Source organism: Ammospiza nelsoni, chromosome 1 (genome assembly GCF_027579445.1).
Source record: "Ammospiza nelsoni isolate bAmmNel1 chromosome 1, bAmmNel1.pri, whole genome shotgun sequence".
Classification (NCBI taxonomy): domain Eukaryota; kingdom Metazoa; phylum Chordata; class Aves; order Passeriformes; family Passerellidae; genus Ammospiza; species Ammospiza nelsoni.
Window position 1 is genome coordinate 27,194,414 of NC_080633.1, and position 15,954 is coordinate 27,210,367.

Consider the following 15,954-nt stretch of genomic DNA (forward strand, 5'->3'; position numbering starts at 1 on the left):
GTAAGATCTATCCTGATGTCATGCACTGGGTATGTTTTTAATTCAGGTCAAGGAGTTATTATTCTGCTTTTTTCCTGACTAGGTGAGAGCCACTTCTCATTAAGCAGAAGTCAAAGCTGTTTTTCCAAAGTAAAGAGGAACTAAAAGAGATGGAACATTCAGTTCAATCTAAAAAATGCAAGACAAAATTAAATCATAAAAATGATATTAGAAAGAGTGTTCAGATTATATTTTATCTTTTTTATTTAATTTTCATTTTAACATAGTCAAAAAATCTCATATCTGAATTTCCTGAAAATGAAGAAACAAAAAAAATATTTATCTTCCCTGTGCCTATCATTCAGGATGGATGTCCCTTTTTAACATTTTACAATCCCAAATTATTGATCCCATTCCTTTACATGGATCTCTTTTAATATAATTTTGATTACTCTTCTATGAACACTGATAGTAAGAAAGGCTGATAAATCATCAGTGGTACCATTGTTTTGGCATCATCAAAATAGTTATTAACTGCTGCAGGAATAAAATTAATGAAAATATAGAAGGTTTATACTGAAAATTTTTTAGACACTTTGATCTTTTTCAGAATTATTTGACACTGTTTGCTATTTATCATCATCAAATAGTTCAGAGAGGCATCATCTTTGGTTCATTGGTAAGTTTTGGTATTTTATCTGACAGGAAAGAATACTCTTCTGGGGTTTTTTTTCTCTCTGTCTATAAAAACATAATGGTTTCCATTTTGCTTTGAAGACTGTATGGATTGTGCTGGTAGTGAGGTCAATTTCAGTTTTCTGAGATCCCTGGAAACATGATGAACATGTCTTTTAAAGGTAGTTAATATAGCTGCTGCTATGCAGTATCACAATTTATTCACATTAAATTTCATTCTTTTGTCAGTATCACAGTCACTTCAGACACCTTCAATATGAAAACCATTCATTCTCTCCTCTCCTTAGTTCAGTTCCTGACAGCCTCATTCTTATTACCTGAAGATATAAAGTAGGGTGGTACTTTTCCAATGGTCTGCTCAGGTGGGTACAAAGAAATTATCAGGCTTCAGCTTGACAATGTCCTTATCTGATGTAACAGCACACTCTATTCTCTGCTGTTGAACCAACAAAGCAAGTAATTTTTTGTGGTTTTCTGTCTCCGGTACTTGAGGTTTGCTTTTGCTTTTTGAAGCATGGGTCTGAAATTGGTGATCAGATCCTTCCACTAAGCCTCTCTTTCACAGTTTGAATTAGTCCTATTTGGGTGCTGTGCAGTCTGCAAGAATTTTGACCCTATTTGCCCCTAAATATTTGAATCCCTATTGAAATTAGAATTTGACATATTACTTATGGATGATATAATAAAATGAACAGCCTCTCATTTCTATGGGCAAATAATACTCTCTCCCAGTCTCAATCTAAATCAAACTGCAGAGTCACTAATAAAAGTAAGTCATGACTCACAAAGTTAAGTTCTTTTGCATTAATCTTAAACTCTTTAGAAGTTATTGGAGTCTCACATCATTAAAACTAATGTCAGTGGTATAGTCTGCAGTAACTATCAAATTTACAGCTGGAAGATAAGACTCATATAAAAGAAACATTACTTTACAACCATACTAAAAATGAAAATATGTAGATACTGTTTACATGGCACAGATGAAGCAGGTTTACAGGGAAACCCTTCATGCTGTAGGAAATCTATTATGTAAATAGTCACTGGGGTTTTGTTTGCATTATTTTGCCAATTCTGAAAGAGACCTAATTATATAAAAAATGTCTTTTGTATAGTCCTCTGATATTTTTACTCATTTTATTAGCACTTGCAGTAGTTAATAAATACTGCATACTCTCATTTAACAGTGTACAGCATATTTAACTGTCTTCTACTAGAGCAACACAAATAAAATGAAGCCCAATTACAGCAAGTGTAAAATATTTCCTAGGTCCAGCAACAAAGTATAGGTAACAAGGCATTGTCCATTAATTTACTGTGACTTTAGGACTATATCAGTCTTAGGAAGGCAAAACATCCATCCAGGAACATTTGGAGGTTGCCATCTGAAACACACTGTAGGAAAGGCTGCCTGAGAACCTTTCATACCTGGTAGATCTACAGCACGCTTAATTATTCTCTCAGTAATTGATGAGGCCTTTTTGCTGGGGAATAAAAAGAAGATTTTATTACAAAGTAAGAGGCAGAAAGGATTTTACTCTGACTCTTGACAAGTGTCCTGGCTCACTTGGGGTGTATGTTCTCCATATGGGCTGACTGGAAGCAACTGCTCCAGGGGTTTTTCACCTGCCTCTTTTAGTCCTCATAACTCAGGAAAGGCTTAACAGGGAGTGGTGAAAAGAGGCATCTCCCTTTGACATGAATTGCAGTGTCTCAACTACCAGTGAGCAGAGGCTGGACTGTAAAACTTATAAATTAGAGGAAAGCTTTTGTGCCTTTCACCACCCCAGAAATCTGAGGCTGGATTTCATCTCCTCTTTCACTAAACATTTTGGCTTTTCTTTTCGTTCTAGTGGAATATTTATGAAAACACATTATTTTAAATTGATATTGGTCTGAATTTGTGAGGTTAAGTGATGATTTTTCAGATTACTAGCACAGTACATCTACTATATATGATAAAAGTATCTTCAAAACCACTTGGGAGAATTTTAAGGACAATTCTTAATATTTTTTATTAGAAGTTTTAAACTAACATTCAATTATTCATTTTGCGATTCAAAATTTTAAACGCACACAAAAATTTCATTAAAAATTCTGGATATGATCTGTGTCTAAGAAAAAAAATCAACCAAACAAACACAACCTGAATAATAGTATTTATTTCAGATTAAACAAATATTTTATTTAATTTAAACCATTTTAGTTAAAAAAGTCAAATAATTTTCAATCAACTCAACAAAAATAAAATTAGGTTTCAGAGGACTTTGAGGTAGAAAAGTGCTTTAAGGTAAAATAGGAAAACCATTTAAGCTAAAATGAGAAAAGCTTTTATTCACATAGGATAAATGTTGCTTAGTTAATGAGGCTTTTAAGTTTTGCTCTAGAAGCAGAGAAAATCCAATCTTCTTGATAACTGTCTTTCAATTTTTATCTAGTGGTTAATGCAAACATCGTATTGTAAGCCACTGTAAAACCAAAAAGACTATTCTTTTCTTTCTTATAATGGTTTGAAGGCAGCATTTGAAATGAATAACAAAATCACAGATTTTTTTGGGTTGGAAGAGACCTCTGGAAATCATTTGGTTTAACCCCCCTGCCCAGGCTGGGTCACCTAGAGCAGGTTACACAGGACCATGTCCAGGTGGGTTTTGAATGTCTCCAGAGAAAGAGAGTCCATAACCTCCCTGGATAGCCTGTCACAGTGCCCTCAGATAAAGAAGTTCTTCCTCATGCTGAGGTGGATCTAGTGTTTTAGTTTATGGACATTGCTCCTGTCATGGGCACTACCGAAAGATTCTGGCACCCTCCTCTTTTACCCACCCTGGAGATAATTATATGCATTGATGAGATCTCCTCTCGATCTCTTCCAGACTAAAAAGGCCCAGATCTCTCAGCCTCTCCTCATAAGAGAGATTGTCCCATCTCTCAGTCATCTTAATCATCTTTGTGCCCTTCACTGGATCCTCTCCAGTGGCTCCTTGTCTCTTTTGTACTGAGGAGCCCAGAACTGGACGCAGTACTCCAGGTGTGGCCTGACCAGAGATGATTAGAGGGAGAGGTCACCTCCCTTGACCTGCTGGCCACACTCTTCCTCATGCACCCCAGGATAGTGTTGGCCCTCCTGGCTGCAGGGCACACTGCCGGCTCATAGTGTGCTACAGGCTTGACAAAACATTTGTGTTACATCCATATGTTCAGTCTAGGAAACGTTCTCTTAAAAGATATGATTCAATTAGGTATCCAATACACACCAGTTCTTTCTTTATGAATCTGATGGCACAAAGCAAGTGCAGGAACAAATAAAAAAACTCCTTTAAAGAAGCCTTTACGTCATATAAACATTGGAATGACCAGAAAATCTACCAAATGAAAACAATTCCTTTTCCTTTTATAGCTTTGCTATTGCAGAAAAAAATAATAGTCTACTAAATTGGCAATAATTTATTGAGAATTGCTGCACAAAGCAGTGTGTCCTCAGTAAAGTCATTAAAGGAAAGCTAAAACAATTCTTTCTTTTAACTTTCTTGTTTTGAGGCCAAATCATTCCTATTATTCTTTCAATTTTGAGATTTTTTGACTTGCTTACTTTTACTGGAAAGCTGCCATTAATTTAATTCCTGTTTGAAAAACTACCAGGAGATATAGACTTATTTCTGTTTGTCAAACTCCTTATGCAAAGTATTTATGTGTTTAAGCATCTATGTGTGCAAGGACCAGTGTAACCATATTTACTTCACATTGCATAAAACTGGGCATACTCACATTTTCTAATACAAAGCTCACTACCACAGCTATGAGTCTTAAGCTTTTGAAGAGAGTGTTAGTATTATGTTAAGTTCCTCTGGAAAGATTTTCAGGTGAAATGGGACTAAGTTTATTTAAAAATATGGTGGAATACATGGTAGGTCATAGACTGAATTTTAAGAGTTGTTATTGTCAGCAGATATGGACTCAGGTATATAATTGTCCTGTTCATAAATACATTCTATCCATCACTTTCCCAAGTTTAAAAGCCAAATGTCTCTATCAATTAAAGTTTCAAATGATAGTTCTCTTGGTTAGTTATAGATTCAAACATTAAGATCTGACAGAAAAATATATAATAACAGCATAGATATAAGTTGCTTTATTACTTTTACTTTTATATTAAGGTCATGATCAAGAAGAGAGTACAAGAGAGTAAAGAAGTCCAATACCATATTTGGCTTTCAAAATCCTGTTAATTAAAAAAAAATCCTAATTTTTCATATTCCCTGTCTCATAGATCATATAACTGAAATTTTATTTGGCTCAGTAGGAGTGAGCCTACTCACCCCTGGTCCCTGTCTTATAATGGAATAAAACTCAAAATGGTTTTGTAATAAGTGAGTTAAATATTGCATTAGATATTTTAAATGGATGTATAAAGCTCTTATAAGATTAGCTAGACTTATGTATATATTAAATCCTATACATATGCTTAAGCTAACTAGAAACAGGAAGTATCCCAAAGTGATCTCTATCAAATTAGTTAGGGAGGATATTTTGCTTTCTTTGTTAATAGGAATAAGGAATGCAGAGGCCTTTAAAAGAAAACTGTGTTTTTATTTACAAAGTAAATTTTTAAGCTTCTTAGAAACTAAGAGAGAAAGGAACAAACAGTTATTCAAGACATTCATTTTCTCAACCTATTCGTTCATGGACAGATGTAATAGGAAAAAGCAAACTTTAAGGAGGTAAAAGACACAGAAAAAAATGCAAGCCATACAGCACTGCATTTTCCTGAGCTGAGAGGAAACTAAAAAGAACAGAGTACATGGACCAATGACAGTGTTTGGTACTAGTTGACAATGACATGCAGAGCATCCTAAGCAATAGTGTTTATCTCACAGAGCATCTGAATTATTCATAGATTCCAACAGTAGAATAAATTTATTGTCTCCTATAAGAGATATAAGAGGTTGATAAACTGCTTTCCTGACCTTGAAGAACTTTGTTGGCACATTAAGGGACTTTGATACATAGCAAGGTGCAGACACTCACTATGATTTGTTAGGTGCATTCTGCAGGGACTGCACTATCAGGTGAATTGAAAACAAAAAACCTTTCTCAAGAAAATTGTAGGGGGAAAAAGTGCTGGTGGATTCTCTCCCACTGTCTCTGTGGTACTGATAACCAAAAAAGGAACAGTGGGGCATTTTTAAAATTTGGGATTTTTTGACTACTAACCTGTGGAGAAAAGAAGATGGAATATCTTCTTCTCTTTCATTTTCTGTATGCAGCCTGCATACTTCCCACTCTGGTACAAATGGTTATGACCCATCTTTCTTTGCCGACCCTTTTTTGTTCTGTAGGGCACACTGGGATTCCAACACATGACAACAGGGCCTAAGAAACTTCAGAACTAAGATCCTACTGGTATGGAATGAAGGACATGCTTCTCTACTGTAGTACAAATAACCTTCAAATGTGGAGAACAGGAAAAAGTTGATTGAGGGAAAAAATTGGAGCAAAAAATTGGAGCACTACTCAAATGTTTCTTTCAATGGATAAGGAGAAAGAGTGGCATTAATTACTGGCAAGAAAGGTTGTTTCAGAGCATTTATCTTAATATCCTCTTTTCCATCTCTATGTATTTAGTCCACTAGCTTAATAACAGAATCCTTTAATTCTCTCCTGTTTGGATAGGCCAATACACCTTACAGAAGTGGTTAAATTACCTGTTTTTCTCAACCTCAGGGACTCAAAAGTTGTAACTGCAGAGGCAGAGGCACCAGCACACAGGGCCTCCAGAGATCAGCAGTTTGCCTCACAAAACTGCCATCTGTAACTCTGAATAATTAAATATAACTGATAATCAATCAGGAGCATATGGTTAGCATAACAGAAATTGAACTGTCGCTGAAGTCAGGGAAAAAGCTGCTTCACTGAGGATTAAGAAGATTGGATTTTGGTTACCTGCACACTATATTGCATGTGAATAAAGAGGATTTTAGTTTCCAGTATAAGTAGTCTATTAATCCTAATAAATGCAACCATTTTTCCTACAGAAACATTTTAACATGAGTTTAGTGCTTTTACCTCATTCTAATACTCCTGTCATAAAATAGCACAAAAATAATGTACCATCTTAAAAGAAAACCACAGGGTTGTCTTGTATAAGCTATTGAGAAAGATTTATTGTTTTCAGCTCAGAAACAGCAAGAAAAACATAAGAAGGTTAAGGCTGAACTGTGATCACCTAACTCAAGCAACTGAAAGAAAAACAGGCAAAACAATCCTGCTTCTGTGGCTTATGAGAAACCAGTTGTATAAACATGAGCAAAACAGTGATGCTTCCTTTTAAGACAACATATTTTGAATAGGCGACTCTCCCTTCCTTTGCAAGCACTTGCTTGTAGTTCTAGCAACCACTGGCAACTGCTGGGACACCTCCACCTTATTGCTGCTAACTCAGAAAATTGCAGATTTGTCGTACTTCCATTTTCCTGCTTTCTCTAGGAGGTGCTTACTTGGATTGAAAGAAGTTACTTATCTTCAAGACCACCATTGTTACTACCTATGGGAGTCCATACTTGAAATCACATTATTGCTCTGAAAAATGGGAAGAGTACATGGCTGGAAAATTGCCCTACAGGCAACTATTAAGGAGCAATATGTTATTTTTGTGTGTAAATACACCCCCTACACACTCTATCAGATAGGGGCTTAGTCAGTATGGGTAGTTTGTGTTCACAGACACAGACCTGGTAATACTGCATGCCTGAGCTCGTAGTGACTGGAAATGCCATAGGGCTAGTTATGTATGCCTCTGATGATGAATAATCAGCAAGGGATTGACAGAAAGCATAGGCAATTTTGATTGAATAGACTGTCTGAGTTCATATGGACAATTCAGAAGCCTATTATACTTGTTTAATGAACATGAGTAGAGTAATAGAGATCATTCATTAATTCACTACATTAACTGAAGCCGGTATTGTTACCTTTCGTCTTTGTTTAATTCTGCCATTATCTGACCCAGCTTTATATTGTTGATATATTTAATACTGTGTGAACTGTTTCATGTTGACTTTTTGATGTATTATAAAAAATTCAATGCAATTTTATTAAGAACAGGACTGAAGAGGGATAAACAGTAACTCCATCTCTAGTGTTATCTATATTTTAATTTTCAGAGTAAAATGTTCTGCCTGACCTTTTAGAAAGCTCTATTACATTAAATTAGGATGCTCTATTTCAAACAGTCAATGTCCATACTGGCACTTCTAATAAACCTTGCAAAAGGAAAATATTTATAATTTAAGCTTGTCCATCATCAGATTCATACTGCAATTGCAGACATTCAATGTAAAAGAATACATATATTTCAAGTAAAAGCAAGAAAAAATGGCTTCTGTAGCTTTGAAGCTTTTCATCAGATAAAATGAATGGAAGCTTTGAGCCATTAAGTCCTTTCTTAAGTTTCTTTCTTTCTCTGACACTTGTGGTTCCAAACCTGAACTTTGGTGGCTACCAGGACAGCATGTGAATTTGCTCATTTATTCATTTTTGGATGGTCCCAAGCCCTGTCTTTGCTTTAGCGGAAAAGACTGATGGCATGTTAACACTTCTGAGGTTATTTGTTCTTAAGTACATCTTCTAGGTTATATGTCATAATGACAAGCAGCCAGCATTGTAGGTGCCAGAAACATTACAGCCCTGTAGCAGGGTTACAGTTCATAGACTAAATCAGCTCAGAAGATGTATGGGTGGTCCAATGATTGCTGAGTGCTCAGTCCAGGAGTTTAAAAGAAAGAATCAATGAGCCGCAACTGTGTAAAATAGGGGTCAAATATGTACAGCTGAGGCTCCACATACATCAGATAGGGCTATGTTTTATCTTCTGGTGTGTAACATTTGTTACTAAAATGTGGCTCAGAAACACTCTATTAAAAATAGATTGGTATTAATTAATTAAGATTGCTGTCTCCCCTGGAAGACAGCAGGATAGCAATATAGTTCTGATCCACCTTCAGCATATTGCTATCTATCTCAAAATCTAAGAACCAATTCAAGATTATGAAGCAGATATTCAATCAAAACTCTCTCCTCCACTGACTGCCCTTTGTTTTTTTATCAGTAATTTTCTTGCCAGCGCAATCTGCTCCACCAGTCATAGCTTCCTTTTTTCTTTATCTGCATGACTTTGTGTTCCAGGGGGCAGTTGAGTCTATTCCAGGTCTTCATAACTATTTCTGGATGGATAAATAATATTCTTTCTCTGGTGCTGATTCAGTTTCTTTGACCTGAAAATAAGGCTTGTACTGAGTTAGCGAAACAAAATCCAAAATTATTGCAGACCAGTGAGAATTCAGAGAGCCTCATCAAATTTAGCAAATCTAGCTTACCTCCAACACACAAAACAAGTTTGGAGAAAAAAATGTCAGTTAAAACATCAAAATCCCTAACTTTCACACCCTGTAAGCTCCTGTCTTTATTAGTCTAGTCTATAAAGATTCTTATGGTGACCCCCTGTGAGTTTCCATCCTCCACTTCTGGAGCAACCTAAACTGCTTCAGTCTTTAACACTGAGTTGCTATTTTTCCTACCCTAGGCTGGGGATGCTTTCAGAGAGGAATTTGATCTCAGATCTACTTTCCAAGCAGAGATGCCACAGCTTGTATCATTAATACACGTTTGAGGCAGAATATAGATTTCCTCTGCCATGGGTCTCCTGGGCGGGTGGTGGTGAGGGTGCTTTGAGGATGCACGACTGCTACAATGAAATTGAGGTTTCTGAACCAGTGTTTGGGAAATTGAGATAGGAAGAACTTTACCCTAAGAAATGGAGAGAAAGAAGTTGTGAAATATTAATGTGCTAGCTACTTCGAGTTTTAGCAAGAAAAAGAAAATACATATAAATGTGAATCTAGAACTAAATATAAGGAATACTATTGAGGAAAGAAAAAAGCAGCTGGGAGATACTGATATTAATAAGAACAATAGTAAATATAGAAAGGTTATTCTTGAAAGTTTTATATTTATTTTTGTAAGAGAATTAGATATGACCATCAATGACCATCTCAAAATTAGAAAGGCAGAATATATAAAAAAGAGGATGGCCCTAAACACTGCCAGGGATAAGGCATTCACAGCTTCCCTGAGCAATGTGATTTCATGAAAATAACTTTGTTACATGGTCACTATAAGAGGGACTAGATCCCCAAGTCTTCTAGCTCTATATATAATGCTTATTTGGAAGAGAGATAGCTTACTTGACATATTAAAGAAATCTAAATTTAAACTTTTGTTTAGTTTATAAGCAAGTTCTATAATCAAAAAACATAGGCTACTTTGTTGAAGCTTCATCTTTTTATTCAATTTTTATTTCATTAAATCAAATTAAAGAATTTGTCAGCAATTGAATCTCAAAACATTCAGTATTTTTTTCTTTTATAATGGGTGACAAACTTATGTAGGTGAAATAGTTTTTGTTCTGTTTTGTTGTGTTTGTAGAAAAAGATCCAATCAATTCAGCACACTGCAACATGAAACAATACAAGTAGGAGTACTAGGATGTGGACTTATCCAACCCCTAAAGATTGAAAAAAAAAAAACCCTGGTTATTAAGGATAACATCTGCTATGTAAGTTTTCAGCAGACTATTTTGAGTGCACACCTTGCTTTCACCACCAGTACTAGTTCTGTACTCAGTGCTTAAAAGCTTTATTAATATTATTCACAACATCAGAATGTGTGGCAGCAAATGTACCTTTTCACCTCCATTAAGTGCTATCTGTTTTAGGATCAGGTGGATGCCCAGTTGATGGAGGATACAGAGAAGACACAGCTACTGAATGCCCTCTTTGCTTCAGTCTTTACTGCTAAGTCTTCAGCAATTCCAGGCCCTAGAGACAAGAGAAAATCTGGAGAAAGGAAGACTTTCCCTTGGTTAAGCAATATCAGGTTAGAAAACATTTAGGCAAACCTGACATGCACAAAGCCATGGGCCCCAATGTACCTGTGAGTGCTGAGGGAGCTGGCAGATGGTATTGCTGAGCCAACCTCCATCATCTTTGAAAGGTCATGGAGGGCAGGAGATGTGTGTGTGGAGGAAAACCAGCATCATTCCAGTCTTCAGAAAGGGAAACATGAAAGACCCAGAAAACAACCTGCCAGTCAGCCTCGCCTCCAGCTCTTGAAAGGTGTTCAACAGGTCATTCTGGGTGTCATGTCTAAGCACAGGGAGCAAAACCATGTTATCTGGAATAGTCAATGTGGATTAATCAAAGGCAGAATCATGCTCGACCAGTCTGATAGCCTTCTATGATGGCACATCTGGCAGGTTGATGAGAGGAGAGCAGTGAATTTTGTCTCCCTTGGCTTCAAAAAGGCTTTTGACACTTTCTCACATAACATCCTTATAGATAAGCACAGGAAGAATTAGTTAAATGAGTGGACAGTGGAATGGATTAATAACTGGCTCAGTGGCAGAGCTCAGAGGGTTGGGATCCGTGGCACAGGGTGCAGCTGTAGCTCTGTAGCCAGCAGCGTCCCCAGGGGTCAGAACTGGATCCAGTCTTGTTCAATGTAACCATCAGTGACCTTGATGAAGGGACAGAGTGCTCCCTCAGCAAGTCTGCTGATGATAGAAAGCTGGAGGAGTGACCCAAAGGCTGTGCTCCTATTCAGGCAGGCCTGGAGAGGTTGGATGGAGAGCTGGGCAGAGAGGAACCTAATGCAGTTCAACAGAGGGGTCCTGTGCCTGGGGAAGAATAACCCTCAGCACCAGTACAGGCTGGATAGCAGGTGGAGAAGGAATTGGAGATTCTGGTGGAGATGTAAACCATGAACCTGCAGTGCCCTTGTGGCCAAGGGGCCAGTGGTGTCCTGGAGTGTGTTGGGAAGAGCACTGACAGCAGGTTGAGGGAGATGATCCTGACCTTCTACTCAGCCCTGGGGAGGCCACACCTGGAGTGCTGTGTGCAGCTCTGGGCCCCTCAGTACAAGAAAATAAACTATCCTCCTCATTGGAGGATTTTGAAGATGGTGAGGCTTTGGAGCATCTCTCTCTGACAAGGGAAGGTTGACAGAACTGGGGCTGTTTAGCCTGGAGATGACTGAGAGGGGGCCTCATTATTGTATACAAATATCTAAAAGTGGATGTCAAGAGGTTGAGGCCAGACTCTTTTCAGGCGTTCCTAGTGACAGGATAAGAGGCAATGGTTACAAATAGAAACACAGAAAGTTCCATCTAAATATGGGGAAAATCTTTACTGTGAGGGTGGCAGGAGAGCATTGGAACAGGCTACTCAGAGAGGCTGTAGAGTCTCATTCCCTGGAGATGTTCAAAACTCACTAAGACTTGATCCTGCTCTAGATGAATCTACTTTCTCAGGGGGTTAGGCTAGATAATCTTCAGAGATGCCTTCCAGTCCCAGCCATTGTGTGATTGTGACTTCATTCCACAAGGTCTGCAATATAACTTTGAAATATTGGATATAGATCGGATGGGCCTTGCAGCTTAAGAAAAGAAGTGCATAGATAATAACTCTTCCATCAGATTCTTTTATGACTCATTTTGTTACTTTAGCAACTAAGGACATTGTATTAATATGTAGCTTTCAGCATGACATAGAAAACCACTATGAATTTTAACATGGGATAAACAGTCTTTCAGGTACAAAATAAAATATAAAAGAAAGCTTTTTTATTAAGCAAGAAAAGACAGCCAAACAGGTCAACATTGTTATACTATTTCAATGTGATTAGGCCTTCTTCCAAGAAGAAGGGGGTATTCTAATTGACCAGATGATCAGGCTTTCAACCATGAAAAAATGCTTTTGCTGGTATATCTCAAAAATGTAATCTCCTGTGTGAGATCTTCACAAGAAATGTTTTAATTAGTGAGAGATGAATGTTAAATGTTTAGTGAAACTTTTAGTACTGTTCTTATTTGACAAATGGATATTTGGATAGAGCTGGTTTGATTCATTGCATATAGGTAATTGTTGAACAGCCAAGCCCTGAGTGTACGCTAATAAATAAATTTAGCCTTCCTCTGTAGCACACTGAGATAGAAAAATGTTCCTTCCAGAGAAAAGTTTTTTTCCACTACTCTAAATACATATTTTTTGATAAAAAGCTTCTGCAAATGCTTTTCTCTTTCTGTCAGTAGACTAGAAGAAACACAGATCTAAATTACTCAGTTCAGATTACATGCCTGACAAGATGGCTGTCAGTAGGTGGAACACTCCCAGGAAAGCCAAATCCAGGGTTTATAAGTTATTTAATTCCAAGTAAAATCAATAGAAGACAATAAAATAAAATAACCTACAATAGTTTCTTAACAGAGTCCTGCTTAGAACAGCAGTGAAGATCTAAGGCTGCTTAGGGATGTAAAAATGGACCTCTTCAGGCCAGAACTGGCAATCTAATAGCCACAGCATTTGCTCTGTAGACTTTCTAATGGGAATCATACAGATCTATATAGGGAAAACAAAAATTATAGTATAGCTTTTTCTTTTCACCTGAGATCTTTTGAAAGGCTGTCAAAAGCTAAACCTTTTTCCATGAAATTATCTGGATTCATCATGGCATTTTAGTGTATGATGTTTTGAAGTGTACACAAAGGTCTTTGTTTCTGACTGAGTATGGACAGCGAGCTCCATTTGAATTAACCCTAGTAATGGGTTATATTTGTGAATAATAAAAGCAATGCACAAAGAGGTGCACAAAAGAAAATTTGCTTAGAAAATATTAGATCTTTTCTTACAGCAAGTAAACCAAATCTAGTTGATTAAACAGGAGAACCAAATACTACTATATTCTCTTAGTTGTTGCAGAGAATCCACCATTTCTGCCTTTAGCTGTAGCAGTTGTGTTGCTGTAAGCTGTTAGTTCCCAACAGTTATTCAGTCCTGTTCCCAGCTGAAGCAATTATTTCAGCATGGGAGCAAGACTGAACCCAGCTGCTTAAATTCCTTCAATTTTCACTTGGTCTTAATGCTCACAAATTTCCACTGTTGCAATAGCGAAGCACACAATTTATTAATATATTTTTGAGTTGGATCTTTGATAAGGACCTTGGAATCTGGCTCAAGGATATTCAAGCTTAGTGTAAGGCATCCAGCCCAACAGGCCAGAAGTTAAACAAAGGAGTCAAACTAATTTTAATGAAATCTAACAAAACTTTTCAGATCCCAACCAAAGATACTAATTTAAAGGCATGCTTTTCTAATAACTCACGGACACACTGATCTTATTCTGCTTTCTCAAAGACACTGAAAATTAAATTGCTTTTGCTCAGTTTAAGTATCAAATCACATTTTATGCTTAGCAGAAGCTAGAACTTGATCACAAGAGCTCATTTAATATAAAAGACATAAGAAAGAGGCACGAACTCCTATACTCTAAAATGCTTTATAATACAGTCCAGTTTAAAAAATTAGGTTTTATGGGACAAAGAAATTTCTTTATGCAAGGGAGTAGGAGTGAGCAAAGATCACTGGACTCTGCATTTCTTTTTACCGCAGCCCTAAAAATCATGCTTTTTTGGTTATGCATTCTTAAGGTGGGAAATCACATTTCTGACTGATGAGAAAGTTGAGGACTTGAAATTATTTCCACACTTACTCAGAAAGAGAGATTTAGAGCAAAGAGACTAAGCATTAGTGAGGTCTGAGAGGTGGGATGGAGGGAAGGACAGTTGGTGTGGTTCTGCCAGAGCCCCAGAGGCTTGGGCATTTCAGCAGGCACAGACACCTTGTCCTTGGCGAAGAGATCACCAGCAAGTTCACATAAACCCACTGTCTTCATTCCAGGGCACATCTACTGTGCGGGCTGCATTTTGCAGAAAATAGCAAACATGAACAGTCCTGTGCAGCATCAATTGCTTCGATTCCCTCAATTTCCACTGCTGCAATTGCTGCATTCGCAACTGCACATTCTGGTATAGCAGTAGACATGCTTGTAGAAATGACAACAGGGGTAGCACCAGGCAGGCATTCACAAAAAATACACAACAAAGTGAAGGCAATAAGCCAGTCTGAAGACATGGAATTAAGGAATCACTATCAGAGTGTCCCAAGAGGAACTGACAGAGGTGTCCCTGCTACTCATTTTCTGAAGTAGAAGGAACAAGTCATTTCTAATCCCTCTATTGACTGCCATCTAGGGGCCCTAAGAATTTTATAGTGCATATCTTTTGTGCCATCAGCTGTATTACTTTGTGTGTGGGGAATATAGACAGGAAATTTTCCTTTTCTCTCACCTTAATGGTCATTGATCCAGCAGATGTCAGAGGCAGAAGTCTTGTAATCATAAAGGTTACCCTAGATAATAAATTTTAAAAAATAGAAGCTGGAACACTTATTTAGAATTTTCTCTTACTTTGCAACCAGTGTACAAAGTAAAACTATAAAATAGATGTGATAAGTATCACCCATGACTTTATGCAATAAATTTGAACTACTGAGACATTAACGGTCAAAGAAAAGGATGGATTTTCCTGAGCTCTGAACATTCCCAACTTCCTCTGACATAGCCACAATTTCTGGATAATTTTCACTTCAGAAAATAATTTCCTATATTTCGATATACTTTTCATTCACTGGGCTTTGAAACACCACAGCACTCAGTCATCAAAAAAAGAGACTTGGTTGTCATTTTACACTTTTCACATTGATGACATCAAATTTTATTTGAGAAGATGCTGGACTCTTTTGGAAAACAAGGAATATTACCTCTTGTTTTCTGAAGACTACTGTGTACAAGCTACCCCAGCTCACTGAGCTATTCCAGGAACAATTTCTCTTGTCATTAAAGAGACAGTACTGTGCAGTTTTAGTCAAGGCCAGAGGAAATATTTTATTTTTTGTCTCTAGCATGATGTATCTACATGTCCGTTCACACACATGGGTATCCTGCATGTAGTTTTCTTTCTCTAAGGAAAAGGTCTGCCTTTCTGTTGTGAATTATAAGCTTCAAGTTATCAGCAAATTAAGGAAGTTAAATTTAAAAAATGGGAACTTAAAAACATCAGAGTAGCCTTTTGTGTGCATTCAGAGGCTGTGTTTGACAGTATACAATTATTTTTAGATTAAAAATATTGCTTTACAATGCTAAAAGCCTCGTTATATCTAAATATCTGACCTAGTTTTCTTTTTTCTCCCTTTTCTTTTTTTTTTTCAGATGTTGTACAGGATTTAGTTTTAATTGGTTGTTACACTGCACTTCTGCTATGGCCACCCAGAGATCTTTGTAGACATGTTACAGCACATGTTGCATTCATTTCAGTCAGTAAATGCAATTTTAATG